Source organism: Mytilus galloprovincialis, chromosome 13 (genome assembly GCF_965363235.1).
Source record: "Mytilus galloprovincialis chromosome 13, xbMytGall1.hap1.1, whole genome shotgun sequence".
Lineage (NCBI taxonomy): Eukaryota > Metazoa > Mollusca > Bivalvia > Mytilida > Mytilidae > Mytilus > Mytilus galloprovincialis.
This window is the reverse complement of record NC_134850.1, coordinates 35,577,012-35,598,346: the sequence shown is the minus strand read 5'-3', so window position 1 is coordinate 35,598,346 and position 21,335 is coordinate 35,577,012. Positions and strand designations below refer to the sequence as shown.

General features: G+C 32.2%; 1 protein-coding gene and 1 long non-coding RNA gene across 5 annotated transcripts in view; one reads left to right on the top strand and one right to left on the bottom strand.

The window, feature by feature from the left end:
- Window positions 1-21,335, top strand: part of LOC143056666 (uncharacterized) — a 44,917-nt gene that overhangs the window by 10,635 nt on the left and 12,947 nt on the right. The window lies entirely within an intron of this gene.
- LOC143057868 (uncharacterized) lies at window positions 5,026-20,988 on the bottom strand. Of its 3 annotated transcripts, XR_012972844.1 has the most exons (6): window positions 20,875-20,988; window positions 9,857-10,051; window positions 9,284-9,470; window positions 9,021-9,080; window positions 7,072-7,184; window positions 5,026-6,069 (listed from the first exon to the last, which is right to left on the bottom strand). It is a non-coding gene; the product is annotated as an uncharacterized LOC143057868 (long non-coding RNA). The 3 variants fall into 3 exon arrangements; XR_012972842.1 differs by lacking the exon at window positions 9,021-9,080; XR_012972843.1 differs by lacking the exon at window positions 9,021-9,080 and having other exon boundaries at window positions 20,869-20,944.

Below are 21,335 nucleotides of genomic sequence, written 5' to 3'. Positions count from 1 at the left end.
TGACATTTGGACGAAATTTCAAAGTTGGATGTTATATGACGGGGTTTTGTTAATAAATTTAGGCATCGAACACACCCGTCCTATATATGTAACATCACATGACTTTTAAGTGATTAAAACTAAATTTTTTTAAATAATATTTGCATGTTTGACATGTGTTTTTCTTAAACAATTACATTTACACCGACTATCATAATTTCTGTATTATTTAAGGGGGTGACCAACACCAACATTTCGCCATTTTGACCCAGATATTGACCAACACATTTTAGTGTATATCTTAATAAACTTATGAAAAAAGTTAATGAATCTTTCCCCAAATGTTCAACACAATAGTTGACATACATATATATACTTACTAAGTTGTTTTTTGATAAAATAAAGAAATTATTAACATCCAAACATTGACTCTGGGCGGGTACATATGCTGCCCTATTGTACGAACGATTTTCCAGAAAACAAGTGAATATCACTTCTTTCACCATTTATCTAAAACAAAGGCGTCTTAGAATTTCCAATTTGTACTCCATTCATGAGATATCTTCATTGAAACACGGGTGGTGGTTGTTCAAATTTGAAACCATTTTGAACTGGAACTACTTTCTGAAAAATGTATGGAGCGCACTTCTGCTCAAATACAGAATGTCGGTAAGAATGGAAACTAAATTTTTTTTTCTGCTCAATTTTTGTTTCTGTTTATAAAATAAAGTAATGAGTATATAAATAGGGTAAAATATGTATTTATTGGTGTGCAGTTGTCTTAAATGTTTAATTTATTTGTTCCTGTCACACTAACATCTTTATAATGTCAACCAACGATAATAAGGCATATATGTGTTAAATTAAGCTCCAGAAAAGATCAGCAAATGAGTGTCTACAACAGCGTGGTTTGCTGTTGAATAGTGAAATGAATGTTTATCCTATAAATAAAAATACACATATATGACGTTTGTTTGATGTTCAACTGACGCAGAAGCAAACGCCAATGTGTAGGATGATCACTGACGGTAATTTGTAATGAAGTTTTTCTGATTTGACGAATAGTAAAACGATAGACAATACATATAGCGTTCAATATCGACCATTAAAAAAGGGTTCGCGGGTCAACTTTCGTCCTCCGGTAACAGAAGATTGCAAATTAGGCGATCATCGGATAACGGATAATTTTTTTCGGCAATGTGTTGCTGGGATACCATTACTAACACACCGATTGTTCTTTCAGGCCTATATTGCCTACCGTTTAATTTTAAATTACAAACCAGCTGTGTTCAATGAAATTGTACCGAATTTATTCTTACACAGACGATTTTCAACTTTATTTTGTAATCTCAAAATCAAAAATGTTTTGTATTGCTTAAAATGCAAATAAAAACAAATGAGCCTGAACTGTACACATAGTTATGCATTATAGTATTGGAACAGCGATTTCATTGCTGGCATTGTACAATTGCCGTGAAGCGTTTAATAATGAGCAAATCACATTGTCCACAAGACATATAGAACGCATGATTGTCAGTCGGATCCAGTGTTCGAAGCTATTTTAGCTTAATTTGTGAGAGCTGCATTTTTACTGTTAATTTATTGAACCTGCTACACAAGGATTTACAGGAAACGGATCTTTTTTAGTTACTTTGTATGGTGTTTAACGTAAAATTGGACCTATATTTCAACAATATCAAGACAAGAATAAGGTGTAATACATTGAACTTGTATATTTTTTAATAGTGGCAGTGCTGTTGAGAGTTTTTCGCAATTAGCACACATTACCCGGCCACAATTTATTACACTCGCAAGCCAGCTTTGACAATAACGTAAATATTATGATATCTCCGGAAACGGCTACGTGTGTCTGGTATGATATATAGTAAAGGCCACACCTGGAAGATCAAAACAAAATAAGCATCAATACAAAAAAAGAAAACAGGAAAGGACAACAATGATATACCCATCAATAATAGGCAAACGACAAACCAAGCCCTCTTCACGACAAATCTTTGCCAGATCGACCTGTTCCTATCAAATTATGGAAATTGATATAGTTTGGTTACATAGCGTGTTGTTCAATGATATTTAGACAAAATTATGAAAACGTCATGCAATTAGGGTAGTGGAAAATTCACATACAACAATTTTCACTTTCGCTCACAGATGAAGTTCGTCATAATTATAATGCTGCAGGCACATATTAAGTGGCAAATGCTTACCTACTCGTACACTCATAACCAACATCTTCATTAAATATAGTGCATAATTACTCAGTTATATATTAGGTATCGTCCGTAAAGCAAATGATTTTTGTTGTCTTGTCCTTGGTGTGTGGGCGGATTTTTTTTTCACTGTTGTCATTCGTCGTTATTCCGTTTAATAAAGAGATGTGGACGTGCAAAAAAATAAAACCTGCTTAATACCGTCATAATTTTTCGGACAGCTGCGTTAAGAACAAATGTATTTGCTTATTGTTGTCACCTTGTATAATGATAGTGGTCAACTGTGGACGTTGTGTTTATAAATTTCAGTTTCAGATGCTTTATAATGTTTGTGCTATTTGCTCTCTATTCTTTTGAGATGGGCGGATGCTGCAATATAAAAATCCTGGAGGTCCCCCTCTTAATTATTGTCTTGTATGTTTCATACTCTCATAAACAGCCAGACAATTATTGCAACAACATTTATCCATTATAAATAATCTACATGGACATTAAAAGTCTACCAGATATTGCAAAATCGTATGCAGAAATTAATAATAGACATGACCAAGACATAGCACTCTCTCAATATGTTAAAAATTAAAATAAACACGAGTCTCCTGGTATTCTGTAATGGTTCACCTAAGCATTTGGCAACCCCTTATCATGTAAGGGACATAACATTTTATGCAATTTACATTTATTTCTTTCGAGATGTTCTGGAGATGGAAGTTCAAAATGTCTTCACCAATCAGACAGGTAGCTTAATTCTCGGATAGAAACTAGGTATCGCACGTATGTAATACTGGCAATTTCAAACACAAGGTAATAGAGAGTTGTTTCAATAAATATGTGTACAAAATCTCTTTTCCACAACATTTCTATGCTTGTCTTCCACCAATTCTATGTTTGTAAAACAATTAGTTTAAGGGGGTTCAATTTATCTTCTTGTATTTGAGAACAACATTTGTATGTTTTTTTTCCTTTGAACATTTTGAAATGGGGTCATGATAGAACTATTAATTTTCCGCAAATTTGGGTATGGATTGGCCATTTGGTTGCTAAAAAGATATTTGTTTGATTGGAAACATTGCTTATTTGCACATCAGCCATTTTCGCAATCTAGGATAGTAGACTGGATGATCACTCATAGACTTTTTGGTAAAAACAATTTTTGTTCCACTTACTGGTTCTGAAGAAGAATTTTTTTCTCACATTTCTTAATTTCAACAAATGAGAGGCCTTGGTGGAAATCTCAAATGGGGGGAAAGGTTACCCTACATTATTTTTTGAAGAACACCTAGATGAGTATTCAAGCAAAGTTTTGTGTAGCTCTGCACAAGTCATTTTTGAGAACAAGATGAAAATGTGAAAAAGTTAACAAAATTAAGACAACAGCGAACAAAAAGTGATGAAAAAACCTGAGCAGTTTGCAGTGGTAAAAATTTATATGAAAACTGGACCATGAAATTGAGGTTTAGGTGAAACAACACATGTCCATGTAGCATGTTCTTATCAGGATGCATCAACTTAACAAATATTTTTGACCTACCAGTAGTCTGTGAACATGACAAGTGCATGCAAAGTTTGTGTGAATAATGCCTGTGTGACATACACCCATCAGGATGCATCAACACTCCAATCCACTTCTTGTTTACATGGATTTATACTCAAAGAGAAGCAGCAAAACATATTCTTTTTTCTTATTAAATTTGAAGGAAACTTTTTGCACCTTCAGCAAATATATACTTGATAGGTCCCGACATTTTAGGCATGACAAATTTTTCATGTCTACAGTGGGTGAAAATAACTTAGTTAGCACAATGTTTACCAAAACCAGATTTTAAAATATATATTTATATACAGATAGGGTGTCCGGTGGTTAATGATGATTTAAAAAATCACTGTCTCCGATGGATCCTAGTACCAGAGACTTTAATATAAACTGTAACCCAAGATTCCTGGTGTGTGCAAATCATAAAATTTTTGAAGTATGATATAGGAACATCATTTTAAATGATGTCATTGTAACGTCATGCCTTAACCGGCATGCTTTGTGTGCAGGTCAAGGTCCTCCCAAGGGGTCATAAAAAATTTACCATATATATACAGATATATGCATGTTTGAACAGATATATACATGTTTGGGTATCAGAGTTTGATTATTTACTTGTTTCCTCTATTTCAAATAAGGTCAATATCAATTTCTGGTCAACATTTGTATAGGTTAATAAACATAAAAGACATGGTTTCACAAACATTTAGACATGGCATAAGTTTATCATTTTTACAGTGAATTAAATGTGCCTGTCCCTAACATAATAAATGCATTGTATTGGAAAGTTCAATATATTTTATCTTCAACAATAGGCTAGCATTAACAACTCGGATGTGCACTGGGGTGGTATAATTGTCATTTGCAACTTTGTCCAGACAGATTAAAAATGAACTACTCATGATTTGTTTGTTTGAATGGTGTTTTACGTCAAATGAGCAGTATTTCAGCTATATCATGACGAGAACAAGGTGTAGTGCATTGAAATTGTCTGCTGTGACTAGACCAGCACGCTGAGCTGGATTTGTTTCAACAGTGCTAGCACACTGGAGAACTGCCCGCAGTTAGACAGACACCCCACTCAGACACATTATACTGATTCTGAGCCAACCAGCCGTTGCTCTCACAACTGAATGCCACATGCTTGGCGGAAAAGCAGCAACTACTTATTTTTAAGTCTTCTGGTTTGACCCGACCGGGGATCAAACCCTGGTCTCCCACTCTTGAAGGCGAGCACGCTACCAATTGCGCCACAGAGTGGTTATAACTAATTATGACAGAACATTTAGTAAATATTTAACAATTGTATTATAATTTATCAAGCATTTACCCTGTGTAAACAAATCCTAAATTATATCTTATTACATAAAATACTTACAAAAATACATCAGGAATTGGTTATGACTAATAAAAAATTAACTCTACAATACAACACAAGAACTACAATGTGATAACATATGTTCTATAAATAAGTTAATATTAAGCTTTAGTTTGAAAACATATCTAAAAAAGGAACATGGATGGCCATGTCCACATAAAGAGAAAAACTACAAGAAAACAATGCTAATTTCAGTGTTTTGTTTTATAATAACCCCAAAATACATAACCTTTATTTTCGTCCTTTTAAGCATTGTCCACAATTTAGCTCAGGATAATTTTAATATTAAATGAATAACATTTTTGTTTTTTAAATATTTTCTCACTAAAGTTTTAGAACTCTAAAACAAGAAAAGTCTTATCCCTTATGTTTTAGTTTCCCTGCTTACTTTTAATATAAGAATTAGTTGATCAATACTTAAAAATTCTGTTACAGTAGTAAAACTTAATGCCCCTCACACCATAATACAAATAAGACCATGACAAAATAATCATAATCTATACCAAGATACTGGTTAAATGGGTCTCAATTAATATCCTTTTTATTTTAAAATATTAAACTACAGCATTATATTGCACTATTAACACTATTGTACAATATAAAAGTTTGTATAACAAACTTTTGTTCAGGAACAATAGTTTTTATGTTATATTGTTTCCAATTTATGTATTATATATTGTAACATAGAGGAATAGCAAAACAATATTTGTGTTTGAATTTTCTCCCTTGATAATGCTTACACTACATGAAAACAGAGGTTCCAGATACATTTATGCACAATATGCGCAACAAGTTAACACCATTATGTGCTTATCAGATGGACTGTACTGATATAAAGTTAACCTTCCAACATTAAGCTGTCATCATTATTAAAAGACAAGAACAAAATTAACTTCCATTATTATTTGTCATGTTCAATATCTCTTAACATACATCATCTTCTCCATTATCTGAAATTATAAAAAAATATATATATATATACAATGTTTCAATGCATTGTCAATATTTGAATTAATGTATTAAATAAAGGTAACAACTGTGTGACTGGTTAAGGTTTTTGAAAATCATAGTTGCCTATGATGTTTACTAAATTTTTTCTCAACAAAAATAATTTTTGCCTCAAAATAAGGTAGAAGTTCTGATTTTACATACAATTGTTATAAGCAACAGTTTTGTTAAATTGAAACAGAATATTTTATGATGCAATGTGTTAATGTGGTATAATGTTAACATGTTGATTTTCTCACCAGAGCCTTGGCTCAGGTGATGTTTGCCATCACTCAGGTGTCCATTATCAACACTTTAATTTTGGTGCTCCAGAACAACCGGGACAAATTATACAAAACCTAGCTTAGGTTCTCCTTGGACAGACCTCTTTCAAAATGTTGTCTGCTGACATTGTTTGTGTTACAAAATGACAACATAGGTCTTTGTTTGGTTAAAAATTTGACATCTTAATAATAGCCACTGTTTCAGATATGTTTGTTTGTTTATTTGTTTGATTGATTGGTGGTTTACGCCACTTTCAGCAATATTTCAGCTATATCATGGTGACCAGCTTTACTGACGGAGGAAACCGGAGTACCCGGAGTAAACCGCCGACCTTGGGCAAGTAACCGGCCAACTTTTTCACATATGTGTGGAAGTCGAGTGCACCCTTTTTTGTAATATACAAAGCGGGGGTTTCAGATATGCAAATTACCACTGTTTTCATTTAATTTGAAAAAAAATTATTTTGTAATGTTATAAATCAATATTTTCAAAATGTTATAAATTTCGGTGGATAGTTGTTTATGTACATAAGAAAAAGAATACATCCTTGCACACTTCCCTGTGGAACTCCAGATATTACTGCTAAGTTGTCAGATGTTGTGTATTCAAATACTGCTGTTCCATATTCATATATTGATATTATACACTTAAAACAATATTAAGAATACTTCTATACTTACAATTTCAAATTTTGTATTATCATAATTATATGTTCATTGTGGTAGTAAAACTGTTTCACCAACATACACACTATGTCACTATGTGAACTATACAATAATCATACAGTGGTATCCTACAAAAACATTTGTAAAAATAAATAATGACACTTAATTAAAACATTACTTCAACAAGGATTTAGGTTTCATAAACTGTTGGCTACTTTCCGAAAATTTTATAACAAGTATGAACATCTTGTAATTAAATATAATGTAACCCGTAGACAACTTATCTCAGAAGGTGTTTCGCATCCTAAATTTTATGGCAATGTTGTAAATAAATGTAAAAAACTGAAAAATCAACTTTCAAGACTGGGTAAAACTTTAAAATCTTATGTTTGTAAAGGATATAAACATGATATTTTGGTTGTATCGGTTAATTTAACACTATGTTCCAATGACTTGAAGATTCTCAATAAATACTGGCCTCTCACTAAAACTGCCGATTTCAATTTATTTTGATGACTGAATGGCACCAAACCAATCCCAATTGGAGTGTAATTTGTGATAATTTTTCAATTGTGCGACAGTTTTTATACCAACAGATATATTAGTCTTAGCTAGCTTCCAGTAGTTGCGAGCACAATTTGACCCTGCTTTTGTTTGTGATTATTGTAATTATTGTCTTTTTATATTATTTGTGTATCAGTTTTACAGTACTGGCTATTTTAAATCTATTCTTATTTTTTGCATTCGATAAGTTTCAAGATCAATAAATGACGCGTCTAGCGTCAAGACTTAGTTCACCTTTAATCACCATCACAATAGGCAGTGATTTAGCACTGTTATAAATATATTTTATTAAACTTATTAAATTCCGGTTATGATTGCCTTATTTTATTTTATAATATGTTTAAACAGGTCCCGTGGACGCTTGGGATGGTTTATTACATACCCACACACAACGTGTTCAAATTGACAGTACACACTTGGCTTGTACTTGCCTACTTGTTTCTTTATAGGCATACTACGTGTGGTTATGAGTCAAAGTCGTCTCTACTTAGTGTATTTGGGACCGGTTTAAATCTATTTTTGTGTTTTGGCATTTTGTAATGTAGGTGTTCTTCAGTTTTTTAATGCTTTTATTTGATTTGTTGGTTGTTATAGTATGAGGTCGATATTGTTGACTGTATACTGTGCAGGTATCTTATTGTGTGTCTTTCAGTGTGTGTGTTTGAATTTGGTCGGGAATATAATGGAGAGGTTTGAGTACTCACTAACCGGTTCAATCCAACTATTCCACTGGTGGAATACCTGTACCAAGTCAGGATTTCCCGGCTTCTTGTTGTCTTGTCTCTGTCTCTATATTTGTGCTTTGAGTGAGGTTGAGTGTTGGGGAGTTGTTTAGGTGTGTTTTGATGTTTTGTGTGGCATTGTAGTCATTTGCTGTTATCCCCTTTTTTATATCACAAGTATATGCCCCAAGTACAACAATATGTTGAACCAAGTTTTTTTTTCAGAAAATCTCATGAATAAGAATGGGTTAGAATCCAACATACTTGATCCTTTAGTATTATCTACATGTATAATCCATTATAATATTTGTAATCTACAAGTAGGTAATGCCTTTCAATAAATTATGCAAGTTATGAAAAGGTGTTAATTAAATGTCATTTGTTTAAATAATGTTGCTGTCAATAATTGGCTTGTGTCATATAGCTGAAATATTGCTAAGGTTAGCATAAAGCAACACTAAATCAATATTTTCTGTTGTTTTGGTGTAGATTTTGCAATCAGAAATAATTTTAAATACATCTCCACATAGTTCTTCATATATTTGTTTATACTATTTTGTACCTTGTTTAAAATTTAACTATTACATGTATATAGATGACGGTTCTAACCTTCTAGGGTGAATAAAACACATAATATCAAGCAATATATTAAACACATTTCCACTCAGATATTCTTACGTGATACAACATGGCAAAATCAAATCATCCACTATTCATTAATAGCACATGTGATATTGTCTAAAACATAAATATAAAATCTATATAATTAAAAGTAAAACTTATTTGTTTTTCAAATAATAAAAAATATACCACACACGTCAAACAGACTTAAACTAACTCATGCTAGGCACATTCTTGAGTTACTTTGCTGGTGATATATTCTTGATAATCAATAAGACAAATTAGTTATACTTTAAAAAATACAGATAATAACAACTTACTGTTCATTAATAATTATAAGGTAATACAGGTGTTCAATCTAACATGACCTTTGACAAACATCCATGTCCATTTAAATGTTCAGTGAATTCTCTGTGTTGATGTCTCTTGGGAGGACTTCCATCATAGATACATGTGCAGTGGCATATACATGTACTTGTATATAGGAGCAAACAATAACAATGTTAGCTGTATAAGAAAAAATAGAAAGTTTTGTAATTGTAATCTTACAATTATAAATTTTACTTGTAATTTTACTTGCAATTTTTTAATAATTGTAAAATTATTGTAAAAAAAAGTATGATGTTTTTTTGTAATTGCTTTTTTTGTACAGTAAATGTAATTAAATTACCATTCAAATAAAAAAGAAAACATGCATGTGTCAATTCTCTGAAATGGAAGCAACACAAATTAATACTTCTGATGTGCTAAAAACAATAGCAAACAGCATCAAAATGATCATATACCTTAGATGAAAGTTGATGTCAATTAAGACAGACACATATCAGATGTTGAGTCAATCCCAACAATTGTCTTTTATGCAAACATACATTTTAAACATATACAATAATTACCTTGCTACATGTACTTCATCAAACCATGGATACACTTTTGATGTCCTGTTGCAAAACTTTATCAACTAGTAAACTTGAGGCTCATGGTTTACACACACAAATTTTGGTGAACATCATGAGGTTTGATGAAAGTGTAGTGGAAGCAATTTCACAATTCATGTTAATGATATCAAATCACACCATAAATATATTAGCCTAAAAAATAAAAACAGTAAAAAATATACATATTTGAAGGACTATTTGCAATACATGTATGTTTATCCACAGTTTTTAGGCAGCTATAATTTATTATTTGATTGTTACCTTTTTAGTGTCACTGTGCTAGTTATTTGTGCACTTATCATACATGTATGTAAAAAGTATAATTTATCAATGGAAAATTGAAATACTAACCTGCAAAAGGTTCTATAAATATACATATTAAATTCTTTCAATACATGTAGTATGATGTACATTGCACATATTTTTTAATGCATACTGTTTACATGTAAGTACAGTATATTATTTTATGCTTTCATGATACACTCATGTACATCAGTGAATTAGTGGTGGTCCAAGTCCGTCAGTAAGTTTTTAAGTCCTTGAAGTGTATATGAAAATAAAAATAGTTTAAGAATACATGTAGGTATTATTGTGTTAAATTATGCATAAATTTAATGCTTGATAACTAATTATTTTTTTATAACTTTAAATAGCACTGGTGCTGCAAAACTGGTGGTACCTTTCATCCTTGCATTATTTTAATTAATATTATGAATAGAGTGAAACCAGGACATACACATTCATGTTCATTGAAATACAAATCTATTGCCACATCTATAAACTCGTATCTGAATACAAAAATAACTAAACATGTATTGTACTAAACATGTCAAAATGCATATGATAATAATACTTTAAACTTATTTATTCACGGTGAATTGGGAAACAAGTTATTACAACTTATATAAATCCCTCTCCATTTTGCAGTGTAAAGGATCAGCCCTTGTAGTGGCATCAGCCTACTGTTTTGTTTTTTAAATCTACAAGGTACTCTTTTAAGTGCTTGGGGAATTGCTATCCCCTTACACTGTCATTTTTCCTCCCCATCTGACAGTATATCCTTGTTTTTCGAGACCATCGTCACAAATGGTGTCAAGGAAGAGTCGAAAATTGAGTATCTAAAATTTTCACCCAGTTTAACATGATTTAAGTACTTGCTACATATGTACAATAAATTAAATGAGCATGTGTAAAGTCTATAAATAATGAGATCTTGACATCTGCTTTTGCTTATCAGTTTTTTATAATTTTACCAGTTGATTGCTATATAAATTATCTAAAATATTAAGAGTCCTGCATGTTTTGGTCATTTATAACTGACAGATTTCGAGAACACAGTTAATAAATTCAACATTATGACACAGTTGCATAACCGTATAAGAATTCAGACAAACAGTTAATTGAGCATATAATAAGAATAAATATACACTGAATCACACAGGCATTTACATGAATATGCAAAGTAAAATACAAAAAACTTTTTACTCATTTTGGTTAAAGCTCCTGTACTGCCACAAATGAAGGTCTAATAAGTTACTCTATATGAATGTTAAGAATGTGTATTGTAATAAAAGATTGTATACTTGCATCCCACTCATGGTATTTTAACGATAAAAAATACACCTTTCTTTATATTATATAGCCAATATGAAAAATATGCAGTGGCGGATACAGAAATTAAAAAAGGGAGGGCCCACTCCAGTGATTTCCAATTTTTACTAAATAATCAACCAAACTTTTATAGCATAAGGGGGAGCCCATTGGATTCACCTATGATATGTACTGTAACAGACCTTTTAGCATGGATACATTTTTAGTAAAAAAAAAAATTAACAATAACAATTACTAAAACAGATACCAACGCCGTAATGGACATGTCTAATATCTGTATGCTACATTCAGAATAAAGTAATTTAAAACAAATAAATGAAAACTTGATTCAACGTTGTTTAAATTGTAGTAAAATTAAGTTTAAACTTCTGATAAATATATGAGGTATTCCAAGACTATTATTTTTGTTTTGTTTATGGAAGATCATTCATTACAACCAAAATGAATTATGATGACACTTTTAATATGTCCTATCAGTTTAATGATCATGCAAGTGTTTACTGCATGTCCATGTATTTAGTCATTAGTATTTATATCTGAATTGATTAATGTTTTTCATATTCATAATCAATAACTATTTGAAATATCTTTACATTTCAAGTGCTGTCCCAAAAGTATTATTTAAATTTCACCTATTTTATTTTGACACATATAAAATGAACTGGATCTACTCAATAACAACATACCACACTACATGTATTGTAATCATCAAGATAGTGAACCACATAAGACTCAGGTTTCATTTTTAAATAACTCACATCATTTCCTATATTAATTTCTGTAACATATTGAATCAGTTTTTAACAATAAAGTATTATCAAAGCACAAGAATTAGAAAACATAGGTAATCACAGATTACTGAGTCCGCCTTAATAATGCAAGTTGTAACATTCAGCTATCTCACAAAATGCCATGTTGTTCTGGCAAAAAATGATGCTTCATTACTTTATTTATTCAATATTAACCATGGTTTTTGGATATGAATCTTGTGGAAACTATGATGTAAATCTGCATCAATCAAAGTTGAATGATCATTGACCAATGACCTTGAAATAAAGCCTATCTTATTTTGGCCTTGGATCGTGTATACTTTTAATCTGAAACTCTTGGTGAAGTTTTTTAACCCAAGTCAAGGTTGTAAAACTATCCTAAAAAAAAGTTCCAATGTTCAATGAATCATTACATCAAGGTCAAGGTCTTCTAATTTTTATATGAGTCTGTGTATAATTATATTCTGAACATACATATGAAGTTGCATGACCTAGCTATTATAGTCTGTTAAAATAGAAACTAAAACGTAAAACTGCATCCAAAAAAAAAAATCAATGTTCAATGAACAATGACCTTGAGGTCAATGTCATCTAATTATGGTTTGGGTAGGTACATAATTTTATTCTGAACATTGTGACAAAGTTTCACATCTGTAGCTATTATATTATTTGTAAAAATACAAACTAGGATGTAAACTGTATCTTGGGAATATCAATGTTCAATGAACCATGACCTTAAGGTCAAGGTCATCTAATATTGGCATGGGTAGTTGCGTTATTTTATTCTGAAAACTGTGATTTAAAGTTTAATGCCATTAGCTATTGTAGTCTTTGTAAAAACAGAAAGTAGGACTTAAAACTGCATTTGAGAAAAAAAATCAATGTTCAATGAACCATGACCTTGAAGGCAAGGTCATCTAATTTGTCCATGGGTAGGTGTGTAATTTTGTTTTGAACATATTGGTGAAGTTTCATGCCCCTACCTATTATAGTCTTTATAAAAACGGAAACTAGGACGTAAACCTGCATCTTGAGAAAAAAATCAATGTTCAATGAACCATGACCTTGAAAGCAAGGTCATCTAATTTTTCCATGGGTAGGTGTGTAATTTTGTTTTGAACATATTGGTGAAGTTTCATGTCCCTACCTATTATAGTCTTTGTAAAAATAGAAACTAGGACGTAAAACTGCATCTTGAAAAAATCAATGTTCAATGAACAATGACCTTGGGGTCAAGGTCATCTAGTTTTGATATGGGTCTGTGAGGAATTTTATTCTGAACATATGTGTAAAGTTTCATGACCCTAGCCTTTAAAGTCTTTGCTTAAACAGAAACTCGGACGTAAAACTGCATTTTGAGAAATTATGTTAAATGAACCATGACTTTTGGGTCAAGGTCATCTTATTTTGTCATGGGTATGTGCGTAATTTTATTTTGCACCTACTGGTAATGTTTCATGACCCTAGCCATAAAAGTCTTTGAAAAAACAGAAACTAAGACGTAAACTTGGAAAATTTCAATGTTCAATGAACCATGAAGCTGAGGTCAAGGTCATCAAATTTTAGTATGGGCAAGTTCCAATTTTTGTTTCTGAAACAATAAGCTAGGTTTCATGGTTCTAGCTATCATGGTCTCTGAGAAAACACCTCGGACGCGGACATGGACGCCGGGGGTAGTACAATAGTCCTTCACAACTTCGTTGAGGCGGACTAAAAAGGCAATAGTTTGTAATTAGGGAAATTAATTTAAAGTTATGAAAAATATCACAAACATATAAATCAGGTCTTGTAAAAGCATTGGCATAAAAATATGATTTTTTAAAAAGTTAGTGATAAAATCAAAACCCTGGTCTTCGGCTACATGTACATGTACTTGTGAATGTACTTTTTTATTAATACTTTGAGCACATTGTGTAAAGGTTAAACTTTAGTGTATAACATTTTCATTTTATTATAACAGATACATTTATATGTATCTCGCTGTGAAATGTTTTTAAAAGTTTTGTTGCATATACAAAAATGTACATGTATCTATATGAGTTATGGTTGCAAAGGGTCAGATGTCACAAGCTAAAAACAACTAAATACTGTAGCTACACAACTATAAATGTCCTGTAGTATCACATATACTTCTTATCTATCATTCTAAGGTTATCAAATGTACAGTCGGGTAATGACGTACAGGTATAGTATACACCCCATTTAAAAAGTATAACAAAATGTGTAATTCAATCCAATGTGAGCACGACATCAACCATACACAACTATATTGTTGTCCAAGTATTTCATTTATATGACAGATATTGATATAGACTTTATTAAACAAATGTTCATTATATACAATACAAATCATCATAATGAACATGATGATAGCCACTAGAGCAGTCAAAGCTGCATGCATTTTTTTGCACAGATTTAATTATTATTATTATCATATATAGACCATTCTGATATCAATATATTTACTGTTAAATAGACTGTTATAAATTTTGTATGCAGTTAAATTTATATTACTAAAACAGAGACAGATAACAGCTTAGTACTGGTATAATGTTTCATTTGAGGGTGTTAATATTGCATTGGGTTGTTATAACCTAGTTTTAAAAAATTATGTAGTTATAAAAAATCAATGTATATTTGAATACTGTTTAATTTCATATTACATGTATTGTTTAGTTCTCAAAGATTTAAAGTATCAATTTCTCAAAATACTTTAACACAAGTTGTGTGTTTCTACACTGAAAAAAAAGACAGTGTAACTGCAGGTATTGAGATTTAATCAAACTACTGTAAAAATGAAAAAAATATATAAAATAATAAACACTTTTAAGGTTTCAAACCGCCAAAGAATTTTACTGTATAACTCTTTGTAAATTTTGATTTTTCTACCCTCTTTCCTTTATTTACCTTAAGTTTAACTAGACTGGCATTATGATTTCCTCAAATGTATTTATGCCTTCTAACAGCTCTCAAAAAATCACCATAGGTTAACAAGCATATAAGAAAAGTCTGACATCCAGAAGTGACGGTTGTCAAAAATAAACAAACAATAGTTTCCCAAAATTCTTAATATACACATTTTGCAAATGGCTTTCATATTTTTTAAAACTTTAAATAATCTTTTATATTTGGATGTGAGTATTCCAGAATTAATTATCTTTCAAATAATACCAACTTTGTGGAAATACAGCTTGTGATACATTTTATACAGCAAATCACAGTAACTATTTTTTCTTAGTACAGTTTACTTTATGCCATCAAACTTCTGAGGGAAAGCGTTTTAGTGGTTTGAAACCTTAAGTGTGGCCTATATTATGAAAAGGTTGTGTCAGATATGAACAAAAATTTATTTCATGAATCTAATTAACATATGAGTACATTTTATGTAATTGTTTAAATCAAGATCACCATCACTTTGATAAACATAAAATTTATGTTGTTATACAAGTACATTGCACTTTTCCTTTCCAAGCACCCTTTTAAAACCTGATATTAAAAAATTCTGCATTACTTCTTGTTAACTGCAAGACTTGACCAAAAAATGCAACGTTGCATTAGATATGTACATTGTACATACATTGCTTACATTTATGTAAAATATTTCATATCTCAATTTTAAATGTAACAAATGAATGAATTGAAAATAAGAAATGTTAAAACAAAAAATTTAAAAGTGAATAGGGGCACCATGTAGAACTTTTAATTCAGGTGAGCCTGAGGCCAGGCCCATAATTTGGTTAAATTATTCCTGTTTTTTAAAATGGCTTTACAACCTTGTGAAATAATGAAAAAAACTACATTGTATGACTGCTACATACTGTATGTACATTGTACCTGTTATGTAGATAATATTAATCAATAAGCAGAAACTCAAATGAACTAAAGGTTCTGCGTACAATGTATATATATAGAGCATACATGTACCTGTGCTAATTGTTTTAATAATCTCAAACTAACGTTGCAGACTGTAACCAAACAAATTTTTATCAAGATTTTTGTTTTAATAATGAAAACTTATTTGATTTTTTTATTTATAATATAATATTAAGAAATCAATTCAAAATGATAATTACTGAAGAAGTTTAACTTTTTCAAACTCTATATGCAAAAATGAACAAAGATAAAATGTATAGTTTGAAATATTCATATACATGTACATGTATGCACTCCCAAAATTTTGTATTTATGTCAATGTCGTCTATCTGTCTGAATACACAATGGTGTCCATGTCGTCAACATGCAGTATCAAGGATAATTAAAGATGTTGAGAATAAATAAATTAGCAAAATGTATACACACCCTTATATTATGAAAATTGAATTAGTCATTGAAAATATATATAAAATGGATCTTTTATTTTTTTGCCTTAATATGAGTATAAATAAAGGCAACAGTAGTATACCGCTGTTCAAAACTCATAAATCCATGGACAAAAAACAAAATCGGGGTAACAAACTAAAACCGAGGGAAACGCAAAAGCACCCTTTTTTCTTATCAATGTTGATTGAGATATTTTTTACAATGTCATATGCAAAGAAAATGATGGCATTGTGGTTTATACAAAACAACAATTGTGTATATATTGTATGTTAAATATTGAAGGAATACAGTATTAAGAGTTAGCGCTACCTACTTTTATCAGACACAATGGTTCCACAACTAAAGGCATACATGTTATATTTAATTAATGCTTATATTGTCATTTTCGCACCGTTGTCCTAAAAGGTATCATGCAAGTTGCACTTTATTAATTAAAGGGATAAAAATATAATCATAAATATGATTGTGAATAAAGAAATTGCAGATCAAATTTAAAAGTACAAGTTTGTGTTAATTAAATATAAAACCAGTTTTCAACAATATTGAATAGCAAAAAATTGATATGTGCAGATTAGGGGTACATGTTGTAATATTGATCAAAAGGTGTTTTAGATAAGGCCTGTATAGCAAACATTGAATGTGAAATTACTTTAAATTAAAATTAATACTGATTAAAAAATAAACTGCAAATTCTCAATACAATATTATATCTATATGTATTTATATTAAATCAACAGAAAGCAGTATGTAGAATAAATGTTATACAAGATATTGCTATACAGGCCTTACAAAAATTTCAAAGATCCTGTGCTCAAATCTTCCTGTAAATGGTCAACCTCAAAAGCTTCTGACTCGTTGTCATATTGCACATCATAAATTGTATCTGGGGCACCATCAACACCAGAAACTATGCTAGTAACAGTACCAGCATACCATTCTGATGTCCCTGAAGCCTCATCTATAATCCATTTGTGTGATATGCGGCGATTCAGAAATTTTGTCTTAGATTGACATTTACGAGAAGATTTGGCCACAGGAGCAGAAATTAAGGGCAACGGACTGTCAGGGCAACTTGCATGCCTTTTTCTGGGTTTTGCTTTGGGGCGTTGTTCAAACCAAACTCCAGGTTCGCGAATACCGGGCTGTTTTCGGTGACGCGGATGGACAAGTTCTGGTAAAAGAGCCTTAAAATAAAATGCCTTCAGTTTTGGAACCATTGTATTTACCCATAAATCAACATCTTTAATTATTCTAAGCACTACCATGTCAAAGGGATTGGTACGTCTTACAACAAAGTCACACCAGGATCAATTCAATATATTCAGTTGCCCTTGTATCTGGTGGTAATGAGAATGGGATTTTTTAATGAAAAAATTCCCATTCTTCCGTTCAAGGGGGAAATTACTTACCTTCTGTGTGGCTTCAACAATAGACATAGTATTGTTATGCAAGACATTTTTTATTTCAATTAAGCCACACTCTCCCCCTTGAACAAAGACTTTGCCGTCAGTACTGGCACCAAGAAAGGGATGTTCCCTTGAAACGACCAATCCCATGTCCTCTATCCTAACCACGTTAATACAATTGACTGCCCTATTAAGGATATAATCCTTTTTTGAATTAGCTTCCTCTTGTAAACCCTTTCTAGTAAAACAATTACCACGAAAGGTTGAATACAAGAATCGTCTGACAAGAGGTTCAACCTTGATCCCAGGATTACGTCGCACAACATCAGCGAAAGCAGATGCAGTGATCCGCTTACGCCTTTCCTCATGCCAGACTCCACTATGAGACTGTTCTTTGGTCTGGGTCTCTAGGGCAGTCAATACGGCCTCATCAACATTGATGTGCTTACCAAGGTATTCCTGAATATCAGCCTGCAGAGTGTCAGAACTAACATCAGGAATACATTCAAGGGCGTCTTTGCCATACTCAAGAGTAGACTTACTCTTGGCAGATACAGCAGCAGATTTAATTTTTCTTTGGTAAGCTCTGGCCTTGTATTCAGGGCGACTTTTGTACAACCTGTTCAAAAGAAGCTTCTTCGACCTACGGTTATAATGGATATCAAACCATTGACCAGCCTTAGTGCCAGTAACCTTCTCCCATACCGTTGGTGACCACTTAGGACCGAAATTTTTCCTAAGCCCACCACCATAGCATCGTGCATGCCATGAACCACGGTTGACCCTGTTGTAAAACTTGCCTCCGTCAAACTTTGCTAGGATCGACATCCAATTTTCGGCAAGATTGGTTGTCTGACAAGTTATCAAACTGCTGGCTTTATTTTCTAACCTTACAAGCGAACGCGAAATGTCTTGTCTTAAAACAGGGTCAACATGGGAGACAGGGTTTAAACTATCGCCTCGCGACTCCTCCTGGGCGGTCAAAGATGAGATTTCGGACCAAAGTGTACTTTGCTCATCTAAAACTGAAGCAATAACATCCTCATTGTCAGTGGGATTTGTGCTAATTTCATCCTCGACAACTGACTGTGATAACATACATAATAAAGTTTGATTTTGAGTGCATACATGTAAAGTTTCATTTGTGCTAGCTGATTCCTTCCTTTGCTTTGCTACCTTACAGAAATCGTCACTACAGTTTTCATGTATACCAAATACATGATTCACTGTATTAAGGATGTCATGCTTCAGTTTCCTTATAGCCAGTGGTCGATTTTCCTCTTGTGCTCGTCGACGGATAGCGCAGCGAATGGAACTGGTAATGCGTAATCGATTAGCTTTTGTCAACTTATTCTTTCCCTTATAGCTAGGCTTATCCATTACCAGTTGCTCAAGGTGTGAACGAAGACATTTACATGCGTGATTAGCACACTCTATTTTCTCGACACGTTGTCCCCAGACTGGAACATGCTGCCTTATTCGAGCTTCAACAGAGCTGTCACCATCGGCAACAAGACGCATATACCTTACACCATGTTTTCGTTCAGCCTCGAGAAAACCCTCGACAATGATGTCAGCCTCCATTGCCTGACTGCTGCCAGTCCAATTCATAAAGCACTCATGAGCTTTTGGAGGTACACCTTTTGTCTGGGCAGTTTTGCAGATGTAACAAAACTTGTTTCTCACACCTACGTGGAGAATTTTACCTGTTGCTGCGCCGATGATGATGGCCACGCCCCCTAAAGCATTGTAAGTATGCTTGTGCGCCCTTTTTGACCAGCCACCATCACAAATAACTGTTATTGCAGGGACACCCTGAAAAAAATCATTTCTATCAATAGCTAGATTTCTCTCTTCAATACCGGCAGCTAAAATGTCTTCTTGGAGGGTATCTAACCACCACTTGCTTATTTCTGTCTCTATTTTAGTAAATGAATTTGACGAAATACTTGGACAGCTAAAAGTTGCCATGGTTTCACCCAACTGGGCACCACCATCACCTGTTACCATGGAACCCCATACCCCTCATACATTGACATCAAACATGTCATTGCTCAACATTGGGCTTGATGTGAACTTGAACTGCTTGTGACAACCTTGACACTCTGCAAACATAACACTAGCAAGACCAAGATTTCTTTCATCAAAAAAGAGCTTTAGTGGTTCAATATCTTTCATATCACATACCTTTGGGCATTGAATTACATGCAATGTTATTTGTAATATGTGTTTCCTGAGTAGATCCAAGTTCAGTAACCTATAGCCTTCGGCTAGAACAGGTTTATTCTTACATATCTTTAACTTAAGACCTTCATTTGGTGGCAAAACAGTGTATGTAGGTGGACAAACAGACGGAAAGGAAGCATGCTTTGGTCTCAATATCATACGTAACCCCCCCTTCCCTGGCTTCACTCTGTACAGTGTACTTGTTAGACGATAGGGTTTACCACCAGCTTTACAGGACCTTCTTGCTCTGGTCATATTGAAAAATGACCTTATAAATACTAAATAATAAAAATAAATTCTTCAAAATATCAATGTCAGTCTGTGGACCACCATACAAAATTGTAAATGTAAACAACACACATGGTTTGCTATTAAAATACATTTTTATTTGTTGGTTATATGCAAAACTGTTTTGAAATGCACAATAAGTACACACAATTATAGGGAAAAAAATATATAATAAAGGGAAAAAGTTTAATAGCAACGAGAGTTCTAAAAAAAGAAAATATGTCATCACGTGAACGTTGCCCAGTATGCACATTTCATTTTGATTATAGTGAAATAAAAAAGATCGGATAGGCCGATCAATATAATTTTTAGCTAAATAGACGAAGAATATGTTGTGTGTGTCTATTACCTATACCTTTTATATGAAAAGACTATTGATTTCATGCTAAAGACACAAATCCTTATCTTGTTTACAGTATCTCATTCTGTGTTTGCCTAATTGCAAGTACAGGATATTACTACACAAAATATAATCCCTACATACACAAGCAAAAATAGATTGAATTACTTTAGTTCGTATAAAATAAACCAAGCTCCGCATTAATATTTTTAAAAGAAGTATTATGCATGTTTTGTATAAAGAAATAATTACAATGTTATTGCATTGCACCAATAATTTTCAAGCGTAGGAATCTAATGCAATTTTTGATATAAATTTTGCGCTATTTTCACGTAAACACTCCAAAACCTTTTCACGGATTAATCAGGTTTTATATTGTATATATCTTAATAACGTGATAGATTTTAACTTAGAAAAATGTTAAAAATCAGGTTAAGTTTATATATTAAATTATAGCATATTTAAGAATTGTCGTA